The sequence below is a fragment of the Orbicella faveolata genome, unplaced genomic scaffold (genome assembly GCF_042242905.1).
Source record: "Orbicella faveolata isolate gen_17 unplaced genomic scaffold, um_ofav_v1 contig_3, whole genome shotgun sequence".
In the NCBI taxonomy this organism is placed as follows: domain Eukaryota; kingdom Metazoa; phylum Cnidaria; class Anthozoa; order Scleractinia; family Merulinidae; genus Orbicella; species Orbicella faveolata.
The window spans coordinates 21,863,554-21,869,256 of NW_028301558.1; the positions used below are offsets into that span (position 1 = coordinate 21,863,554).

General features: G+C 41.4%; 1 pseudogene; it reads right to left on the reverse strand.

Annotated features, from left to right (window-relative positions):
- Window positions 1–1,457: 1,457 nt before the first annotated feature.
- On the reverse strand, window positions 1,458–2,613 carry LOC110064467 (putative serine/threonine-protein kinase drkA; annotated as a pseudogene).
- Between the last annotated feature and the right edge of the window lie 3,090 nt (window positions 2,614–5,703).

Genomic DNA, 5,703 nt, shown 5'->3' on the forward strand with positions numbered 1-5,703 from the left:
ATTTTCCCGTAAAGACCTCACTCTCGGTTAATAAGCAGTTAGTAACGCTAGGATTGAATGGGATATTCTTCTGCATGCAACTGTTGTCTATCGACTGAAAAGGACATTCCTACTTACCTGGATTATTGAATTACTTTCATCTGCATTCTTACGGTGGCTCAAAAAGTTTACAGCACTTTCCAAGAAGTAGATTTCGATGGATCATTATAACCACTCTTTATCAGTTGATGCCAAAATGATGGTTTCCGGAAAAAGTGGCCAGTCATTGGTGAACACGTTATCATTTTCGTGACTCTATATGTTACCATACCAACAGTATGACCTGCTAAAAACACCTTTAATTTTAGCTTGGGGTAGTCGTATTTCAAAAACTTTATTTTAATATCGAATTTTGTAAAACATGACAAGATGAAACTCTTGACAAAGTTTATAACAATTCTGTACATGGGGTCCAGAGTCATCTAAAATTTTCGCGAAAATTGGGCAGTTTTTTTCATGTCATATACCATGATTGTAGCATCAACTGATAAAGAGAGGAAACAATGATCCATCAAAATCTACGTCATGGAAAGTGCTGGAAACTTTTTTAGCCACCTTAAAAACCAATTTACTTAATTCAAGAGTAAACATACTATTGGATCCAAAGCAATGGAATAAAAACACAGCTTGGCCCTATATTTTTGAAAATTCATGCAATATCTACACTGAATTCTAGTTCTTGCTTATTGCCTCACAACGTCGAGAACGATAACCTAAACAGGAAAATTGATATGCAATTCACTATTTAGGGACTGTTTACAAGGAGAGAGGGTTACCCTAGCGAGCGGGTTACTTTGGCAAGCGGGTTACCCTAGCACTCACACATTTCCGCTTTTTTTCTTCGTCGCGTTCACAAGACAGCCAGGGTTACCTGGGTAAGCGGGTTATCCTTTCTGCGTGCTAGGATTAGCTTGGCAGGCGGGTTAACTTTTCCCTTGTAAACACTCCAGGTAGCGTTAACCCGCTTACCCGAGTTAACTTTCTACTTGTTGTCAGACCCTTTGAGTGTAAATGCGCATTAAATTGCCCTGGGTTGTAGGGTTACCCTACCTGTGAAATTTTGCTTGTAAACCGGGGCTATCTTTTGCCCCCCAGCTAGGGTTAACCCGCTTGCTAGGGTAACCATCCCTCCGTTTAAACAGACCCTTAATTTCGCCTACGGTAAGGCCGAGGGATATTCAAAGCTCTTTTGGCCCACTATTTAGAATAAACAAAGCTGAAAAATCTTCTTACAAGATTCAGTGTTGCCATGCCTAGTTTCCTTGATGTTGACAACAGGAAACGTTTTTCTTACCTTCGTTGAGTGTTGAGCATTTGAAGTGAGTGCTTCTGATGCAGAATAAATCATCGCCGTCTCTACGACTCATGATCAGGTAACATTATCGAATCCTATAGCTATCGAAACAACTTCTCTTACTCCTGAAGTTTAAATTAGGTACAACACTTCTTCTTTACCTTCGGTGATTGTTGAGAAGTGTGGGCCTCTGGAGCAGAATAGATTATTGCTCCTGGGTTCACTGTCATACATTGACGCATAAAATTTGCCGACCCATAGTCAGACAGCTTGGCTTTCCAATACTCATCTCGTCTCCATAGCAACACGTTTAGCTGCTGATGTCTCGATATATTATGGGAGGCCTATTAAGGTAAAGGTAATTTAATCCTTTGGCGACATTCAAGCAAAGACTAACAATCTCCTCGTCATTTAATACTCGCTGGAACAAGCGCCGTAAACTGGTGTCCAGTAGTTTAGTGACAAAGGATTGCCGTCGTCGTTAGTGGCACCGATAAACTGTATAAGATTCGGGTGGCGACAACACGATGAGATTGTCATTTCTGGTTCAAACAATCTCCGATTACGATCAGACAGAATCAGATCATGAATTTTCTTGACAGCAACTTGGCAACTACGAAATGAGCCCTCAAGTACCTCGCCCCAGGCCCCTCTACTTGAAGTGTTTTCGTTCAAAACGACCTCTTCCCGCTGAATGATCCAGTCACGTGTTTGATGAGTCTGGCGCTTGGTAGCAGTGTTCAATTCGCTTTCGATGGAAGCGCGCCCGTCCCGTTCTTCTGCCATTTCAAGTTGCAAGTTCCTTAGTCTTTCTTCCAAGTCTGTCTTTTGCTGACACTCCTCTACCAACAGACGCCGCAGATCTCTTATAGCTGCCTCGTTGGTTTCAATCTGACCTCTCCTGAGATTTAATTCTTCTTCAAACGTCCGCTGCTGGGTTTCTGCCGTTTTCCTTTGTTCGTTTATAATAGTTTCTTTCTCCCGTAGCTCCTGCTCAGTCGTGTTTCGTAAAAATATTTCGTTATCAAGCCTTCGACGAATCTGCTCAAGTGCATTTTCCATTCTCTCCGCCAGCAAGTAACGAGAAGATCTCACCTGGCTCAATTCCTCTTCTATTCTCAATCTCGATCTTTCTGCTTCAGATAATCTTTCTTGTATTTCATCTACAATTATTTCCTTTTCTCATACCTGCTTCTTTTGCGTGTCGTGCAATATTCAGAATTCTTTCCGTCTCCGCAAGTTCCTTTTCCAATCTTTCTTTCTCTTTAACATGATCATTTCTTGCTTGGATTAATTCCTCTTCCAATCTTCTTCTTCTTAGCTGCTCGTCACCTAACATGTTTTCCAGTATCACTGCATTCGTTTCCTTTTCCAGTAATTGTTCCATTGTTTTTCTGCGCAAACATATTTCTTTCCCAGGTTTCTTTGCATCTCTTAACGTTTATTTTCCAATCTTTTTTCTAACTTAATACAAACATTTCTTGCTTGCTTTATTCCTCTTCTACTCTACTTCTCCTTAGCTTCTCTTCGCTTGATTCTTTCTGTAGTTCGTCTAGAAACGTTTTCTTTTCTCTTAATTCTTGCTCCCTGGTGCTGCGCAATTCTATTTCGTTTTCCAAGTTTCCTTACATCTTTGCAAGTTCATTTGCTAATCTCTCCTCCAGCTCTTTACATTTAAACTTCGTTTGGTTTAATTCCTCTGTAATTTTCTTTCTCGCTTGCTTTTCTTGTTCTATCGTTTTCTTTAATTCTTTCAGAACTGGTTCGTTTTTTCGTAATCGACTCCCTTTAATTGCAACCGACAGGAGCATTTTGTTACCGAGCATTTGCGCAAGCAACTTATTTAGTCTCTCTTCTAGTTCCTTACAGGCACTCTTCACAACCACCGATTCCTCTTCCAATCTCATTCTTTAGCCACGTTTCCCTTGTTCCAACGTTTTCTGCAATTTCCCTAAAATTGTTTCCTTTTCTCTTAATTCCAGCTCGTCCTGCTCTATAATGTTGTGCCAAGATATTTCCTCATTTAGTGTTTTACGCACTCGCGCAATTTCATTTTGCAATTTTTGCAGAGAGTCCTTCCATTTTTATGTTTGTCGTATTGTGGTAATTCTCGTTTACTCCAGGCCCGTTTTCTTTGTATGTAGGTTGTACTTTCTTTCTTTGCGTCTTGTTAAATACTGGTATTCACCAGCCTGATTTAAGCATGGAAGCATTTATGTTCACTTTTGAAACTGTTCTTGGAGTCATAATATCCACTTACTCCAGTTTTCCACTCGTTTTCTTCAAAAGCTCTTGTTTGTTCGCCGGTGAGTAATTCCACTATTTTCCAGCAAATCTCTTTAATAACATCATGAGCACTGACCTTTAGGATCTGAACAAGAAAAAGGACGTTAATTCTGATTTATTAAACAGGACCGTGAGGAAATGTACCAAGAATTACAACGCACGTGCATAGCCATTGTTTTGCTCATAAAACCTTTTGTTTAGCGACGTTCCCGTTGCCGTCGTGGTTTTCTTATAGCGGAGCTCCGGCGGCAAGAGGGCCGCCAAGCGGAGCCCCATACTCATATGTGAAAGAAAAGGAAACCCATGAGTTGATTTTCTCATGGTTATCATGGCTAGCGGTATTGCTCGTGGGTGCGTACGCACGACGACGGCGACGACGACGACGACGGAGTCACGCAACATGACGGCCATACTTCAAATAATAGCTTGACAGAGACATGCAGTCTTGGTTTACCGTGTACTTCTTTGATATTGGACATCCATGTTATGATCAATTTACACCTGTCAAAACAAGGTATCCGCTGACCAGTATCACGTGACCAAATCGCGGGCTCAAGTTTACAGCTCATCGAGGCGATGTGTTTTTTGAAGTTGGTCGCTGATCAAGTGCTGGTTTTCGATTGGATCGGGGGCTCATGTCTGATTAACTTGTTGAAAACAGGGCAGGATTGTTTGGAAGCCGGTTAACGCTAACCCAGGATTAAAAGTTAACCGAATTATAACTTTTTCTTCTATACAAATGATTTTTGCTGCTTTGTTTTGTGTATAGGGTGATTATTGAAACTCAAAACAGAAGGCCAAACAACATACAGAAAACCTCACTGCAAAGTTACAAAACTCAAATCAAAATTCTACCTTTTCCTGGGTTAGCTTAAACGGGCTCTGAACAACCCAGCCCAGGAGCTACGCTTTTAGGCTGGCTTAAATCTATATATTACTCCCTATTATTTCATGGCCCCCGAGTAATGTTTAAAGACTCCCTCATTGAGAGACACGTGACACCTACTGCAAGTAGCCTGGGTCGAGCTATTCTAATGTTGTAATGTAGGAAAATAATATCCGCTCTAAAGCTGACGGACATTAAAATAACAAAACTTCTTGCCTAATATTGCGCTGAATTATGGAAAAAATATTGCTGAAACAAGATGAAAGGCCCACAGCTTAGCCTACACGATCCCAAGGAAAGAGGGAGGGGGTGGGGAATAGCATTGTCCCCTTGATTCGAAACATGCGTGGGCAGGTACAATGGGTCTGCTAAATAAATAGAATGGACAAATTTAAGTAAAACAACCGATTTTTTCAACCTCACAGTAGCACTCAACCAAGACATCCACTACATCATATGTGACAATTGATGTTCAGTTACCTGAGCCTGTACGCCGAGTGATTAGCCGGCTGATCACACCAACAAATCGGTCAGTGTAAAACGCAGACGACGGACTGCAGACTGCAAACCGGAGGTAAAAATGCAGACTGCAGATTCGGGATAAAATGTCGACTGTACAGTGCAGACCGGGGAATAAAATGCAGACTGAGGGTGAAATGCAGACTACAGACTCCATAATTTTTAAATCATCGTGTTATCTCCACTACCGAGTGCTAACCGGAAACAGAGGTTTTCAGGCTCGAGTTAGAGAGGGTTTAAATTATCTGGATTCGCCTGTTTATCCACCAGAAAAGTGTGAAAAGTAGCACATGCTGTGTTACTTGATCTGACTCGGATTCTGACAAGAAGCAAGCTCATGACAAGCATTTTCAGTTGCATCATTTCTTACCTTCAGTATCGGCGAATGTGATAGCTACAGCATCTACGATCCTGAGATCTCCGTAGTCAGTTGAATATGAACACTGAGGTAGATCTCCTGGTTTTGCTGTCGCTTGATCAAATGCCAAACTCACACGTATGTAAACTTAAGCTGATGTACATGTTTTCTTCCACCTGAAAGAAAAGACCCACTATTTACCGGAAGTTAGTCGACTGTGCTGCGAGATTTTCCTCGGTCGCGCTATTTCTGAGAAAACGAAACCGGAAGTCACGCGATTTCCAGGGATCAACAGAAATGCAACTCTCTCTAAATCACGCA